The sequence below is a fragment of the Ailuropoda melanoleuca genome, chromosome 3, assembly GCF_002007445.2.
Source record: "Ailuropoda melanoleuca isolate Jingjing chromosome 3, ASM200744v2, whole genome shotgun sequence".
NCBI classification, from domain to species: domain Eukaryota; kingdom Metazoa; phylum Chordata; class Mammalia; order Carnivora; family Ursidae; genus Ailuropoda; species Ailuropoda melanoleuca.
In genome coordinates, this window is record NC_048220.1 from 46,869,682 (window position 1) to 46,888,133 (window position 18,452).

The following is an 18,452-nucleotide window of genomic DNA, read 5'->3' on the forward strand; positions in this document are numbered from 1 at the left end:
AAAAAAAAAATTATAGAAAATGTTCTTACCAATTGTGAATTACCAACAGCCAGTTAGTAAAAACAAATACTGGATTTTTAAAAATGTACGGAAGCCAATAAAGTCCTCTTGAATGATTACGGTAATACATTTGGCACTTAAAAATCTATAACCTCCAGTCAACATACAGCCCAGCATGTTATCTGGGGCCCTCAACATATGTCATAATTCCTGGTCACTCCATGTGAAGATTCAAAATGACCTGACAAGAGGCAATTCAGATGTGTATAGTTACATCAAGTGTAAAAGTTGTCATTATGGGTTGCCTGCTGGTTTCACATATTGTGCTAGATGCGTTACGGGCATTAAATCATCTATCCCCTCAAAATCCCTGCACAAGAGATACCATTCCTCTGCTTTATCAGTGTGTAACCAGAACATTGGAAAGATTACGTAAATTGCCCAAGGTCACATTGCTCGTAGAGAGTTAAGACAAGTGTTAGATGGGAACCTAGTCCTTCTGAGTCTTTTATTTATTTATTTTTCATTTTTTACTTTTTTTTTGTCACTACATGCTGCTTATTTCACTTCTGAAGACGTGTAACAATGTACTCTCAGTGGTTCGGAAGTTTTCCTGGGCCATAAAAATATCCAATCTTAGTTCCATCAACTGGTGAATAGTTTTGGTGAATAAAATAACAACAGCATCTTTGCTTCTATGCTTTAGCTGCAAAATAAATCACAGGGTATTCATCATCAGAAATAAAATCTACATCTGTGTTTGGGTGGTGATGAATACAAAAGTTATATAAAACAACTACGGACGTATTTTTCATGGAAAAAGTTAATTGTATTCAGTAAACCTAGTTAATAATGACAAACTGCCTTGTAACATCTCTGGGACCACAGTCTTGGGTTCCTACAAAACATTTATTTCATTGTTTAATTTTCTCTGTTTTGGGCCCTGGTTTCCCAGTCAAGATTATATATAGTTGTGTTAAAAGCAGGAACCCTTTCTTGCCTTTCTTTGTACTGTCTTGGCGTGGTAAGGACAGGGCCTCACACAGAGAAGGTGCTCATTAACTTTTAACACTCAGCTTTAAAGTCTTTACGAAATGACCACCAAGAGAAGCCCACTGGAGGACTTGGTGATAAACATTGCAATCATGCATCAGGGTGTCTAAGAAATCCCTAAAACTGGCCATGTCGAGATAGTTTGCTTAGCTCTGTGACGTCAGATGTGCATTTTCTAGACCTTTTATCTATAAATGCCTAAGGGGTAGTGGATGGAGCTGGCAAGGGACATTTTGTAATAACTGCACAATTCTATTTGTTTATATAAAGTAGGTGTGAGAAATCTTAACAGGTTCCATTTGCAGACCCCAAAAGCAGTCCTAGTTAGACCAGGATTCTCGCCAATGGCCTGAGAGAAGCCAGTTGAAGGCTTGAGTCAGTCCGAGGCCACCAGTATAACCAGGAGTGCCCTCCTCCTTCCTCCTGTTGCTCGGTTATCTTCTTTCTAATCGGACCCCATTCTTTTGGTTGGAAGGTTACTGAAGTTATACCAACAGGCAAAAGCAGGGTGGTTATATCTAGAACTTAACCAGCCACATGATACTTCTTTACCTAGAAGTAAAAATTAACAATGACTCAAAGAATCTGGTTCCTGGGAAGAAGGCATTGTTCAGGGAACCCACCAAGAGAAACAAACCTTTCTGTGGCTGTCCATCTCCTTTCAGTTCAGGACATACATCTGCAGGCCTGCCCTAAGCCCTTATTTTTGTCCCACAGTGACTCTGGGTGACTCTACTTCAGCTTTCTACACCTCAGAGAACTAAGAAAACAACAAATTTGTTCAGCCTGTGGAGAAAAGGTTTTAAGAATGGTTAAGAGATGAGGTGAGCTTATGGATTTACTGATCCTTTAAGGAGACAGAGATACTTGATGTGGAGTCTGAGGCAGTTTAGAAACCAAACGAGCCCTAGTAGCTCCCTCTGAGATGTGCAATCGCTTGGGCAATCTTGAAACTGGAATGAAGCTCTTACCTAGGGCCTAGGAAGCCTTTAGATGCTTCACACCCTTGATGGGTTATAAATGCACTGGCCCCTAGAAGCAGAAGTGGAAAGGGAGGGCAATGAGCTACCGTCCCTCAATGTAAAGGTCTTTCTGCTAAAACTTCTCTAAATCTGAGTTATCTTTTCTCAGAAGACACAGGTTTGCAAAAGACACTGATTCAGATTAGGGAAGAAGGCCATGAATTTGGAAAAGCCAAATAAGCATACATGAGAAGAAGAAAGTGAAATCTGAGGCACAAAGTATGGCAAAAGGTAGAGCCAGGGATGCCTATGCACGCAGTGTCCTAGTATAGACTCAGAATACAGCTCAGTCCAGAGCACTCCTCCAAAACAGCAATTCTAGAAAGTGAAAGAGGACACTGGGGTTGCAGGAGAAGTGAGTCATACCAAAGCCATCACTACACAGCTAACCCACCCCTTTCATCATGGCAGAAATTACTCCATATTAGCCACAGCTCCCATGATCTCATTAGTAGAGATACTGAAAATCTGCTGTTCCTCTAGGAGGGAAAATTGAAACTGTGCCACAAATTATTTCACCCAGAACATTTCAGTCTGATTGGATGGATGGGGATGGGGGGAAAATCTATCTCCCCATGGTAATTTCCTTAATCCTGTTGTTGGGAGGGTACTTGTGTCATGGAAACTGAGATGTGTCCCAAAGTCTGCTAGCCCCAGGAAAGGTCCAAACCTAGATATCCTGAAGATTTGGAGAACGGGTAAGATGCTTTCATTGCAAGTGATTGGCCATTAGGCAATTCTGGGCTTACACAAACTAAAAGTTCTGGGGTGGATCTGGTTTGGTGTACAGATGGATTCAGGACTCAAATACTATCATCAGGACCTGGTTGTTTTTTTTTCCTTTCAATTAGTCCTACCTTCCCTAGCCTCCAGTCCCACACAAGGGCACTGGCAGCATAGACCTCTCACACACTCAGGGGCCCAGCCCACGGCACAGGAGTAAGAGTCCCGATCCCAGTAAAAATCTCAGAGCATCTAATTGGGTCACATGTTCTCCTCCAAAGCTAGATTCACCAGGGGATGGAATCAGGTACACCAAAGCCACATGGAAGGAGTTAGAAAAAGAGGAGTTTCAAGCTGTGGCTATCTTAAGAAGAAATAGTGAATACTGAGTGACAAAAGCAACATGTGATCCCCTATAGTTAGTCAGTGGTCTTGAAACTGGTTTACAGAGACTTAATACCCATCACCGGCCTTCTGTTTATCCCCCCTTCATTCTTCCCTTCCTTCTCCTACCAATCTTCCTATTTCTTATGTTCCATAAATGAGTGAAACCATATGATAATTGCCTTTCTCTGCTTGACTTATTTAACTTAGCATAATCTCCTCCAGTCCCATCCATGTTGCTGTAAATGTTGTGTAATCGTTCTTTTTGATGGCTGAGTAATATTCCATTGTATATATAGACCACATCTTCTTAATCCAGTCATCTGTCGAAGGGCATCTCGTCTCCTTCCACAATTTAGCTATTGTGGACAATGCTGCTATGAACATTGGGGTGCATATGGCCCTTCTCTTCACTACAGCTGTCTCTTTGGAGTAAATACCCAGTAGTGCAAATGCTGGATCATAGGGTAGCTCAATTTTTAACTTTTTAAGGTGACTAATATAACAAAAGGAAAATTATTAAAAAAATAATAAAAAATAAAAAAAAATTTTTAAAAAAGAAAGCTTTTGACTTAGCTAGGTTTCCACCTAGAAACAGAACCACAAGATAAAAACTCAACTGTGGGCCATTAATTTACAGAGATAAATCCAGGAAAGTTGACAGCTAATAAGAGTGAAACAGGGGCACCTGTGTGGCTCAGTCAGTTAAGCGTCTGCCTTCAGCTCAGGTCATGATCCTGGAGTTCCAGGATCGAGCCCCACATCAGGCTCCCTGCTCAGCGGAGAGTCTGCTTCTCCCTCTCCCATTCTCCCTCTCCCTGCTCCTTCTCTCTCTCAAATAAATAAATAAAATCTTTAAAAAAAAAAAAAAAGGGTAAAACAGGAAAGGAAAAAAAATTAATGCAAAGGACACTGGAGAAGTATATAGGAGGAGGAATCCAGGAAGGGGGCATTGGTCAAGAATTGCCAGAGGTGTTAATTCCAAGTTCATGTGTGAGAATGGCCTAGTAGGTTCCTGCAGCTTTCCTGCACTGCCAAGTTAGAAAATCCCGGAGACAAAAGAGGAAGATAAATGGCATAGCTGGTTTCCATGGTAACGACTAGAGAAAATGGTAGGAGGTGGGGCACAAGAGTTGGCCAATGTACCTTTCCTCTTAGATATTTAAATTGTTTTGCTTTGTTTTGTTTATTATTATAGGTTAATTTTCCACCAAGAATAAACTATGAAGAGAAAAACCACCGGGCAGCTCACGGAATTATGTGTGGAAGTGTAGGGAAAGATTTGGGCTCAAATCCTCACTCCCCCACCAGCAATGTCATTTAGAGCAAGTCAATTAACCTCTTTGATTACCATCAGTAAAACATAGATGTCAATAATGCCTCCACTATGTGATCTGAGGGAGTGTTATTAGTATATTAAGTCATACTGTCACTTTATTAAAAATGTTATTTTCATATCCACTATTAGTAATAAAGGCAGATCCATAAGTTTAAAATGTTCATGCAAACTCAATGGACTTTTATAAGGAATGCTTCTAACCACTTCCACTTCCCTTCCCCTGATGAAGTTTGTAATTCATGATGTTTAAAACAACATTCAACTAATTGCAAAATCGAATGGTGAGGCACAGAAAAGTTGCAAAATGTCATTGAAATTGCTGCAGGAAACACCATCGAGATTCTACCCCAAATTCTAATTTCTTAGAAACATACTGCCATCATCTTTTAAAATCCATTTAACAGGGGCGCCTGGGTGGCTCAGTCAGTTAAGCAACCAACTCTTGATTTCAGCTCAGGTCATGATCCCTGGGTTGTGAGATCGAGCCTCGCATCAATTAAGATCCTCTCTCTCCCTCTGCCCCTCCTCCCTGCCCCACTCTCTCTCAAAAAACAAACAAACAAGCACCACTTAACAATCTAAAGCAAGGGCGGGGTTATTTTATATCCAGCCATGTGGTAATGCAGTTTCCAGAATTTAGAAAAGAGAGTATATAATGCATTTGTTATCACTGACAGCAGCCCATATGCCCGAGCATTTGCTTTCCACAGTTTCTGAGAAACATGCTGGGGGAAGAAAAAAAAAACAATGTTGAACCCAAACATGATCCCAGATCCCTGGTGGGAGACTGTAACCAGCACATCTAGCCATGCAGTCCGCCTCTTGGCCCCTCAGGATATCATGCTGCCCCAAGGATGACATCGCAGTCCCACATGGCTCAGTCTCTTGTTTTTCTCTGCAGAAACCTTCTCTCAGACTGTAAGCGTCAGTGAACCAGTCTCAGTACCCTCTTACTTTGGAAGATCCTAGCTTCTCAGGGATGAAACGCAGGAAGCCACCTCTCCTCTCTCTCTTTAAGTTTCTCCTTCAATGCAGCTTTATCCCAAAGCAATTCAATATTTTCAGCAGAATACCAAACCACCCCTTGGAGCGTGCAGGCAGAGATGGGCCACACGCCCCTGCAGAGAAGCCTTAGCCACCAGGTCTCCTGTAGTTCCCAAACTACCTCAACCTCTACGTCCACTTACATCACTCAGCACAGCCAGAGAAACCTGCCCAAAAGCAACTCAAGTGCAAATCAAGGTGAATTTCAGGGATGTTACACAGACTACATTGTAACTCAGTCCATCTGCACGTACTCTCTAAATAGGACTAAAATCCACCCACTTGTTCGTGCATCATGTACTAATAGGTAAATAGACAACCTTCCATGTGGATGGGGAAGAAACTAACAGCTAGGTCATTTCTGTAAGAATTTCTCAGCTCAAATTTTAGGAAAAGGAAGGTCAGGCAAAAGCATAATTGCAACGAGCCTTTAAGATAGGAGCAAACGCTACCGCGTGGGAAGGTGATGCTCAGATAGGTCATGTACCTGAGGACAGGTGGGGGCGGGGGGGACTGGGGCCCTATAAGGGGAGCAGCAGCTACCCAGCTTCTGCCACATATGGCCATGGGGTGTGCTAGTTCAGGGTTGCCACATTTGTCTATATGATTTCAAGCCCAGTTAACCAAAGTCTCACAGTTCAAACTCTTGAGAGAGGAAATATCAGTGATCAACTCAGCCTACAGAATGATTCCTCCAGGATCAGATGGCCTCCTCCACATCCAATCAGTTTTAGCCAGGAGAACTGAGGCGGGCCAGTCACATGGTCTACCATCTACACCAAAGAAACTTGGAAAGGGTGAGTTGATTTATGAGAAGGGGGCAATGGGAGAGACTAGCACAGCAAAACCTGCCTTTCCAGACCTAGAGGACAACTTGTAGACTAAGACAGTCATGCAATGATTTTCTACTGGGGAGGAGAATCTTCCCCACAATGCCTCTATATGCACGCAGGTGTCGTATTCACTGCTCTGATCCTGTGCTACTCGTATGAGCCAAGGTGGGGATAGAGTGTCAATAATGAGGCTTCACCCTCACTTCTCTATACTGATATTAAGGAAGAATGCCACCGAAACACTTATTACGGCAGTATGTGTGCAAGAGTGAGGGAACAAGAGCCATGTCCCCAAGAAAGCAACAAAGCCCTCAGCCATAAACACCTAACGTACTGCAACATCACAGCAGACTTCAACCTTGGGAAACTGAGCACAAGGCCCAGGGCCAGATACATTTTGATCAAGAGAAGAATAGAGAAGCCTTTGGAGGTGTGCTTCCAGAGACACTATAATTAGGATCTCACCTCACAGACCAGGAAACTAGAGCCCAGTGGGATTTAGATTCTAGATAGAACATGGGCAGGGCTCCTCAAATGTTTGTAGCAGCCTCTGGGTTTGAGGAAGAAGAACTAGAGAGAATATGACACGTAACTATAAAAGCTACATCCTCCTGTCACAGACTTCCAAACTAAAGACATTTTTCACTTGTCAAAAGTGGACAGTCAGTGCCTTGAAATACAATGATTGAAGGGCAAATGCTCCTTGACTTGACAGAACCTGTTTATAATTACAACATTAGCACAGACACACTTTAATTAAAAATCACAAAAATGACCTTAGCTGTGCTGTGAGGCCTATATTAAAATCCTGGCTGAAGGGCTACTTTCTAACCAAGCTCCTATTTTCAGATGCCTGCCCTTTGTTAAAGAATTTCCTTTAACCTGAAATGTCTTAGGTTTATTCTCTGACACTAATGACTCTTTGGCAATACCTGAAAAAGAAGCAGCCAAAAGTACATCGCTCAAACCTGAAAAGATAATGCAATTCTACCCCTTGTCCAAGCAGTTGTGGTTGAGGGGCAGGGTGGTACTAATATTGTCCAACGTGCAGGAAATTGGGGAGGAGACACTGTAATGGTCTAAAGGTTTTGATACCATCTACCATGCAGGAGCTTGGGGAGGAGGCACTGTAATGTTCTAAAGGACCATCTGGCCCAGCCTCTCATTTTTACACACAAAAGAATGGAAGCCCAGAGAAGATAAGTGACTGTTCAGGGCCACTGCCCAAGGGTGGGAAAGGTGGGACATACCAGTACCACTGGATAATCACTACTCGGGAAAATGAGCTGCTCAGTCAACTGAAAGAGAGATGCGATTTTGAAATTACAAATATCATTCTCTATTACTTCCCAGATTGTGCTCCTGAAAACACCAGTCTTCTAGCTACTTGGTTTAATAGAGAAAGGGGGAGAGTGGGGCAGAGAGGGAGACAGATAGGGAGGGAGGGAGACAGATAGGGAGGGAGAGAGAGAGAGAAAGAGAAAGTAGGTTCATCCAGGACGCATAAGCATCAGAAACACTACACACCATATTCCCTTCTTGGAGATTCACATCACACACTAAGGAATCTCAGAAAGAAGACGAGGAGTAAAGAAATGTGTTTAACTCAAAACTCTTTTTTCAAGTCACATCTATTAACATCCTATGGACTCGGTGTTCTAGGAAACATACAGTGGGATGTGCTGGCTTAGTGAGAAGAGAAATGAATTTCAAAATAATTGGGTTGGAAAGTAAAGAAATTGAAACAGTCTGGCTCATGTCAAACAAGAGTTCAGAAATGGCACCATGTCATCTTCATTTCCTTCCCACAGGTCTCTTAAACCGGGAACTTGGAAAGAAATGGAGGATAAGGGTGTCCTTGAGTTCCTTGAGCAACAAAGATAAAAAGAATAAATCTTTTTCCTTAATTTGCCATTAAAGGTTGGTGTAAAGGAGTAAAAACACAGTCCCTACCTTGCCACTCTTCTCCACAGGTATTTAAATTCCTACCAGAAATATAATGCTTAGAATAGTATTCCCACATATTTATAACTTCTTTACAATGAACTACCGTGATTTTCTTTTCCCTCGAAGCTGGTAAAGTTACTTTCTTACCTCAGAAACCGTGAGGAAATCAAATTGGCCTTTAAATAAACTAATTTGAAAGGTTTAAAAAAATATTAGAGACTTTAAAAAAAGGAATAGGGGACTTGAATAACCCAAAGTGTGAAAATGCCACATTTTTATACTCAAATGATTCAAAATAGATGAACAGAATGCTTCCACACTTTCTAAAAATATCTACCTTCAGGCAATTAAAAAAATCAATCTGAAGGGTCATTTATTTCAAGAACCTAAAAGCCCAATTTAGCACTCCAGTGAGCCCCCACAGCTGACTGGATCTGGGAGACCAGGGCTGAGAAAGGTCATTCACACTCCTCCCTAACTCCTTAATGATATGTTTAGCCAGGCTAATTTTAGACCTGTCGGAAGCTTTTGATTCAGTTAACCATAAGGTGTTGGTGACAAGACTGTGGTCAATGGGAGGCGTGGGCTGAGCTCCTTTTGAAGTCAGCTGGGCGTACATTCCTGGAAGGAGGGTGTCAAAAAGTAGTCACGAGGGTCTGTTCATGATCCACATAACATCTCCCAGGAGGTCTCTTGTCTCCTCCCTATTTACCCAACATGGACAGGAGACCTTGGGAACCGTCAGTGGAGGCAACAACATCTTGATGATCCTCATCTCATTATCGTCTTTCGTACTGATCCAGTCCAACTGTCTTAACCTTTGGCTTAGCTCATAGTTATTTTGGTTTGGGCAGGAAATGGCTGGCTTCAAGTCAACCTGGATAGGCTGAGGTTGTGATCTTCAGTCAAAGGAAATGCTTTAAGGATGTCAGAGATGGCTCTGTATCATAGCTATTCAGGGGTAGAGGTTCACTGACAGGTCTTTTAACAGGTGCTTGAGCACGGACCAGCAAAGTAACCTTTTCTCTTGGATTCAGAGAAATATGTGCCTATAGCAGCTTCCAGAAGCGGCTTCATTACACTTACCTATCCCTCTGGTTAATGTAAGTTTCACCACAATAATATCCACTCTTTTATCTGCTTTGTTAGATTCTACAGAGGCATTTCATCACCCTAATATTCATTAGAGAGAATTTCTTTAGCCCTACAAGTTTTTGTACCAATCAACTCAAATCTTTTCCACCTTCTCAAGGTTTACCATGAACAGATTTTATTTGGTGCAATGTATGCTTCTGCTCTGTATATGCTCCATAAAGCTATCTGTAGCAAAGAAAATATCAATATTCCACTCAAGAACTCAACAGCCCAACCAACAGGGAAAATGTGTTTAGTACTGCCTCTTACTAGGTTTCAACAAATTCTGATGCTATATGGAAACTCAGGGCTAATCTGTTATAACCCTTTCATTTGTAGAACAGGAAAGCAAGACTTAAATTTTCTCAACGGTCATAGTAATTCAGCAGAATCAGAAAATTTCTATGGAGCAAATAATCTAATATTATCTTTCTAAACTTTATCAATCACCCCTGGTCCTTACCGTGGGTCAAAAAGTCTGGAGAACAGGGGGAAGACAAGGAGGATAGAAAAGAGAAGCAATGGGTGAGAAAATCAGATGAGAAAACTAAGGTCAATTAGTCAGTATCTTCCTGTCATCTCCTTGTCATCACTCTTTCTTTCCCAACCATTTTTTATGTTCTCTTTGGGCTCCTTGGATAAACCAGACATCAGCAAGTCTCACTGGAATTCTGTGGTTCCCACTATCCAAGGGACAAAAAGTGGCAGAGAGACAAGGATATCTAAGTGAGCCCATTTTTCTAGCTTTGGGACTGCATATGCCCCAATGATTAACATTCCAACTGAGGATTCTAAATTCTCATCCCATTCATTTGACATATATCCACTGAACATCTGCCATGTGCTAAGAACTCTGCTGCACATTCTAAGGGATATGAATATGAAGAAGACATAGTCTTGCCTCTAGAAACTTACAATTTAATAAGACGGGGAAGAAAAATATTCCCCTTGGCTGCAGAATTCTAAGACTGTGACATTTCACACTAACAGTTATAACACAGGAAGAAACAGGTGCCCTGTGAGATTTGACCTGAATATTATGGGATTCCATAAAAGATGTATATCATCACCAGGTGGCAGGAGCCAGAAATCCTCATTGAAGAGGTAGAATCTTGAGCTGGAGCTTGAAGCACCCAAAAGACTTAAACAGTAAGAAGACACTGAAGAGTGGGCTTCCTGGAAAAGAAAGGAAATGGCACAAAGCCACAGAACAAAATATCTGTTTGAGAAACAGCAACTGGACTGGTTTGGCTAAAGCATAGGATAGATAAATGAAGAGAGATACACAGCTGGAAAATCTTGTTGCAAGCCAAACTGCAGAGTGTCTAAAAGAATGACCTAGAAAGCTTGGTCTAAATTCTCTTGGTGATGGACAGACATGGAAAATTTTTTAGAGAGTTGGGCTTTAGGCAAATTAATTGGGCTACAGTGATCTGGTGTGGAAGACGCTAGAGGAAAGGCACAGCTTCTTAAGATGACCTAAATGAGAGGAAAAGAGCACATAGTGAGAATGGAAAAGAAGCAGATTCACGAGACATTAAGGATGCAGAAAGGGCAGGAATAAATTGGTGTGAAGGCCGAAGAGTATTTCCTAGGAAACTTGTGATGAAAACAAAATTCTGCCATATCAAATGGATACTTGAAAGCATGATATTTTGAACCTACCACTGAGATGATCTCATTGTTGCCCAATGTTTGTTGATTGAATTATTTTTGTATGTTAAGGATATTTGCGAGATTTTTTTTAAATGGTATTCTTCCTGCTATGTCTTTTTTATAGTCTAGAAAGACCCGAATAAACAAACAGACATGAGATATTACATATCTCAGACTAGAGAAGAGCAAAGGAGTCTCATAATCTCTTTTCTATTGTATAAAAACAACAGAAACTATATAGTGGTAGGCCTACACTGTTGAATATAAAGAAGAAGGTCTCTTACAGACTGTCCAAATCAACAGTTCTGCTTTACCATGTCCTTCCTATGTGTTAGATTAGGCTCCTATCCCCATTTGTTTTTATATATATTTGTTTTTAAAAATGGACATTACAGAACAGGTAAGAACCCACTTATGGAGAGTCCCCCATTAAGAGTACAATCTGTCCATAACATTTCTCTACCACTTTTCCACAGGGCAGTCTCACTCACCTAGTCAGATGCTGCAAGATTTGGTGACAAATAATATTAGCCCTTTCATCTTACTTAGCTGCTAAGGCAGACACATCATTGACCATCTTCTTCAGGCGGTTTTCCTTAAGAAACAGCAAGCAACCTGACACCCATCCGTCTCAGAGAGCCCTCTATCTGATTTGGATTTTGTTCTTTCGTGCACTCATTCTTCAGCCTGACCAAGCCCCCCAAACCCCCTCCACACACACACACCTTAGCAAACATTTAGTCAGCCCTTGGTATATGCCCAGCATTGGGCCCAGTCATGCAGATCAAAAGATAAAAGGCAATAATCCTTTGCTTCGCACAAATATTAATGTGAAGAATTCATTTGCCCTGTGGAACACCTCACCATGAAGACAGGAACCATCTCTACCTACACCCGATGTCATCTGAGCATTAATTAGTGTTGCATAGTGGTGAACCCTATGGATTGCAGAGTCCTAATGATAGGAGGGCTGCCAGCGCGAGCTCAGCCAAATGCTACCTGTGAACCTGGTGAGCTACGGAAACCCTCCAAGCCTCAGTTTCCTCCTCTGTAAAAACAGATGTAATAATCCTAGTACCTAACCCATGGGTGGGTTCTGGTAAGAATTTAATGAGATAATTAATGCAAGGAGTTTAAGACAGCTCCTGCTGTGCACCAAAAAACAATGGCTACATGGTGACTAACATAACATAATAAAAAAAATGAATAGAAACAATCATTAGTAGTATTAATATCTGGCCTGTGATCAGTCTGCAAATGACCACCAGTGGCTGTGCTACTGACTGCCTTTACAGCAGGGAAGAATTCACTTAACAGACTTGCTAGCACTTCACAGAAAAGTCTAGAAAGCAATGCCCATTTCAGCTTGCATGTCACAGGAGCAATTCTTCTTTAGCCAAATGTCATGTTTTCTGTTTTATTTCTCTCGTTTTCTTATACCAGAAAAATTTCATCTGCTCCCGATGTTCATTCCCTATTTAAAGACAGCATTCCGTTTGTGAAGCCAGCAGTTCTCTGCCAATGCTGTCACTACCCAGGTCTGTGGTGCTGAAGGCCCAATCTGTAGCAAGCAGTGACACAAAAGCACGGCTGTTCCATCCAGAGGGAGCTGTGGTATGCAGGCCGGGTTACAGGATCGAGGCCCCACTGAGGAATAAGCAACAGAAAACAGAGAAGGCAAACAAAATAGAAATGTGTTCCTCCTGCAAACACTCAGAGCAATTAAAAATAAAATGAAGGAAAGAATAAATGAAAATAGAAAATTGTAGCGGGTCTAGGGTGGAACGTTTTTTAAAGCAAAGATTATGCTTTCCTTTCCTTGTTCTCTGAGACTCTAGATAATCACTTACATGAATTTCTAACTGTTTTCATAATTTACAGGGAGCACAACAAAGAGCTGGACTCTGGTTGCTGGGCAGGCTACACCCCAGGAGGCCGGGATGCATCATTAATTAAGGTGAAGCCTCAAAGATTGGTGATCTGGGTGCTGGAGGCACCCCCATACGTGTACTTCTCTAAGCCACAGCACGTTGCACCTGGTAAAGTTTTCAAGGTGAATCTGACTTTGCTCAACGCTCCTCACCCCCAGCTTCCTGCTAGGCATTTCTAGCCTAGTTACCCCCACATTCCAGGGAAGGCACGATCTCCTTCAAATACCACGCCCGCTTCTCAGACTTTATCTGCGGAAACGAATTTAGTATTATGCATTACATCACCACCTTGCTGCAGATTACGGACCCAGACAACTATCTCCCACATGGGCCAAGGTGATCCGGGCAGCCTGGGTCACCAGTCTGTCCACATCAGAAGGGAACAGAGCTTCTCACTGAGCAGATGCTCTTGAGCCCAGCAGATCTAGGAACTCTATTTTTTTTTCTTATTTCTTCTTCTTCTTTTTTTTTTTTTTTTGCCTTTAAACATGCAGATCATAATATCAGACCTAGAAGTTTTCCGTGCTGCACAATTTATGCTAGCTCATTACCTCCTGCTACACTCCAAGGCTTTGTAACGGAAATTGGCTCTGATTTCTGAGATGGGCATTACATCATAGTCTTCTTTTAGCACATTATGTCATCCCTGCTGAGACGCATTATCTAGGGTTGGCTCAGCAGTAGTGATTTTTTGTGGGCCGACTGCAGTGTTCCCAAAGAACTGCTGGGAACCACAGATTGAAATCTGAAACATTTATCTTCTAAAAAGCTGAAAAAGGGAAAGATGTTCACATCAGACCCCATTTATTTTCTTTAACCCTCTCCTCTCCCAGCTCTTTTAGATCACAGTGCAGTAAATGCCTATGATACATGTGTGGAGCCTGTGCTCGGACAATCATCTTGAGATAACCATTGCTAAGGGTGCCTGAAATATCGGTCCCCATCAAAGCAGATACACCTGACACTTGTCGTGATTCTATCTTAAGGCATTTTTACAAATGCTTGGAAAAAAATCACCTTGCATGCTCACATTGATAACAGAGAGCACCCTGCCTAATTCTTGGGTTAAGAAAAGAATTTCTTCTCGTGATCTGTTTATAAATATATATGGATGAAAACTACATGCACATACATGCTTATCCTCCTGACCATGTTGCGGCCACAAAAAGAAACTTCTAGAAGGTTTGTATTAGAAATAATTTTTATGCAGGCAACTGAGCTGATATTATCTCTTCTCACTTCAACCATGAAATTAGAAGCCCATTTTGTATCTCCCCATCCTAGGCAGGATTAGAAACCATTGCACAGAGGGAATAGACAGGTGCTTTCAGGATAAAGCAAAGATATTCCCAAACCCCAGAGAATCCCAGTACCTCTCTTGTCACAAAAGCATAATTATGAAAAAAAAAAATCTCTAAATACTAAAAGGAAATGGGATACATTCAACCATGACTAAATTACAATTCCCTCCTTATACAGCCACTAATGAGATTCACTGGATGAGGAGTAAGTGCTGGGGGAAGGGTTACAAGAGAGGTTATGATATCGCCTTCCCCCACCCTTGCTGCATTTTTTTCCACTGATTTTTTTAATAGTGATTATTTTTATGCTCTCAGTTGCCTTTTGTGGCTCTCAAATGGTAGCCACGTCCAAACAACTTCATAATTAAAACAGAGGCAAGTAAAGCTATTATTTGGCCCAGCCCAAGAGCCTTATTTCTACTCCTACCCTCAGCAATTTTTCATGTTCTTTTTTAGTGCCTTCTCTCCACTGCCAATGGATCATAAAGCAAGATGGGCAGCCTTCATCCTTTACTCAGCCCAGAACAAGGCCATATGAGCAGTCTGAACATTAGAAAAGGGATTGGGACACCTGGCCCCACACTCGTGGTGGAGAAACTTCCTGGGTGACAATCAACTAAAATCTCCAACTTCAGCACCTCTTTTTCTTTCATATTGTATGTCCATTGCTATTTGCCTCTTTTCTCCTAACGGGGACGGTATGAGGATTGATGGTATGATCCCACAAAGGGCTCCAAGGCTTTCAGATGGATGGTGCTCTATAAAATAGTGTTATTTAACAGCTAAGGACATTTACAAGAATCCTCTTACCCTTCTCCTTCCTTTCCTTTGTCCCTTCATCTCCACCCCACCCCCCTAGCTCTAGGAATTTTATGATCTGAAGGCCAAAATGCTTTAAATCTTAATAACTACATGTGCCACTTGAAATACTGAAAGGAAACTATATATACTCTTTACCTGACTCATTCCAAGCTTTTACTGCAGCCAAAGTAACTGCTGCACCATTTAAAAATTCCACTGAAAAAGCAAGTAGCCTTCAACACATTAAGCTGATTTCGTGTGTAAGTTGTAAAATATTAAATGACCAGAACTTCTATCCAATAATGTAATTACCTGGCTCAATCACCCCCCTTTCCCTTCGCAGGAGGCAAGAAGGTGGATTCCTAAGTCCTAAAGGATATATACCTGCCTCTAGATATTGGCTGACTAGCCACCAGCTCTGCACTGGGGAGGGGAGCTAAGCATTTCTTCTCTCTATTCCTCCATTGCCCTGCATGTCCCAGACAGTTGTGACCAATCCTACCAAAAAAAGTGCTTTTAGGATGCCCAGAAGTCCTCAGTCCACTCCCCGACCAGGTCAACTACAGAACAGAGCCATTGTGCTCTTGCTCTTGTAACAGGACAGCCACTGGCATGAAAATCCATGAAAGGAGTTCTTCTACCCTCTTACAGGGAAGAGGAAACCTAGCCCTGAATCTAGGTGGTTTCTAAGAGTTAAGTATATATTGGGGGATATCAGACTGCACAGTGAGAAATCAACCATTCCCTAATGGATGTCCCAAAATAAAGATGAAGGGCATGGGTGGTCAAGGCAGAATTGGAGATCATGCACCGAACTCACTGGCTCCTGACATTACAGTTAACCCATCTTGGAGTAAGGAGGGAATTCTGAGCCCAGCGCCAGCTGCCTTTGCCAGGTGCCTTGGCACCAGTGACTATACTTAGGAGGTTAGCAGAAGGGGAACAAAGCAGTATGAGCCTTTCAGGCTCTCCTGGACAGAGGGCATGTGGAGAATTGGCATAGCCCCCCATGTCCCCACCTGCCCAGAATCACTATCAAGATCACCTAATACATGGAAAATTTGACATTTATTTTATCAATGAAAGTTCTGATCCTTCTGTCTACCAGCAATGCCAGGATACCAGCTGTCCTAAACAGTTGCTCTCTGGGTACCACCCCAGAGCTCCGCTGCTGGTCCCCTGGGGGCTTGTGGCATTTTCTAGGCTGCAAACCTTTCCTACTTCTCAGAGTAAGCCCTCAATAATGCATCTTCAGATCCATCTTCTCGGGAACAGCAACAAAAAACTTCAGCAAAGGTAAGCATGTATAAATATACAAACTAAAAAACACCAAAGATTACAATTCAGACTCTTTAAGGTTACAGAGATATGCTTTATCCAGCTTTGCCAAAAAGAAAAAAAGAAAAAGAAAAAAAAAACCATAGAGGTTCTCTAACAATGCAAATCCAGACATTTCTGGTCAGGATCCTTCTTAACTTCCAGAAAGTTTGTATTCTCTTCATCTCTATTCCCAGTCCAGGCTAAGCACCCTGCCTTTCCCTTAAGGCTTTTCCTTCTCAGGTGGCAGGTTTCTACTCCATATTTCCTTCATGATCTGAGAGGTGTCTCTTGCTTACTCCTTAACAAAAATACTAGCTTCTCATTAAACCTGAACAATAGAACAAGAAAGCTTCATTCATTCATTCATCAAATACCTATTGCAGCAGCAAGTATTGTGCAAAGTGTTGTAGGGATGAGACCACAGACAAGCTATATTAATAAATATGTGACAGTGGCTGCCAGCTTTTCACCAAATTCCTCTGTTTATTCCTGGCTACATGGCCAGATATACTTTCCAACCTCCTCTACTTTTAAGTGAGGCCATGTGCCTGAGTGCCAGTCAATAAAAAGTGGATGAGGCACCCGTGAGATCATGCACGCCCTTTCCTCTGTCTGGCTGGTGGCAAGATCGCTAAACCCCAGAAGTCATGTGTTGAACGGCAAGGCCTCAGACAGCCTGAGTCCCTGAATGCCCACTTAAAGGAAAGCTGCCCTCATGGCCTATTCATGCTCACGTCTGGTACAAGAGCAAGAAATAAACTTCTATTGTGTGCACCCATCACATGATCAGGTCTATTTATAACAGCAGCCAGCTTGCTCTAATCAATATAAATGTTGAAATGATTTATTTGAAATGGAACGATATTCACCGTGTACACTAGAGTAAGTTGGAAAACTGTTATAAGAGCGTGACGTTACTTTTTAAAAGAATATGTATATAAATGTGCATAGACACACACAGAGAAAGTTCTAGAAGTATGTATGGCAAGGTATAGGTGTTTGAATGGTTGTAGTATAGGTATGGGTTATCTACATTGCCTTGTGTGAAATTAAAAGATAAAAGCTATGGTTAACATTAAAAAGGAAAGTATGTCTTGAGATGTAAATACAAAGGCACAGCATCTCAAGGTGGTTAAAGGTTTCCTGAGGGAAATTATGAAAGGTTTCTCATACTAAGCATCTATTAATGACCCCTCCAACACTGAAAATCTATAAATTAGCTACAGCCTGAGAAATAGTTCAATCATACAACACACCTGGTTCCCAGCATTTACATATTAAGGCCTTGTCAATGGAAATCAATTCACCTAAGAGGATGGAAGAGATAGATCTCTTACCTTTATGAAGTGCAAAGAAACTACTCTCAGTGGTTGTCTGGGGTGCAGGGTAAGAATGAGGAGAAAGGGAAGTATTGAAAGGGTTAGAGAAGGAAAAAAGCAGCATGCTGACATGGTACCATTTTGTACCTTTTGAATATTTTGCTATATGCATTTATTACTAACCCCCCAAAATTTTTTAAATCTTTATGAATTTTATGTTATATGCATTTATTGTCTATTTTTTAAAATTCTAAGTGTATGACCTTTTGTAAATATTAAGTCAGAGATTCCCTATGAAATGCTTTGAATCCCTTTGCTTAAGAGCAAAGACAGATGCTAAGCAAATAAACCAGGTCACAATTTCCCAGTAGAATCCCACAAAACCATAGATCCAACTGGTCACTACAGCAAAGGTTCCCCTTTTCATGTGGGAAGAGCCTAAATACATTCTTGCCATACACTGAAGTAAAGGGGTGGTCAGTAAAGAGTCACCTCTGCTTTTACACAGTCTTCAAAAGAGCCTGGAGAGGGGGGATAGGTAAAACAAAAAAAAGGGGGGGGATTAAGAGTAGACTTACCTTTTGGTAAGCACTGAGGAATGATATATAGAATTGTTGAATCACTATGTTGTACACCTGAAGCTAA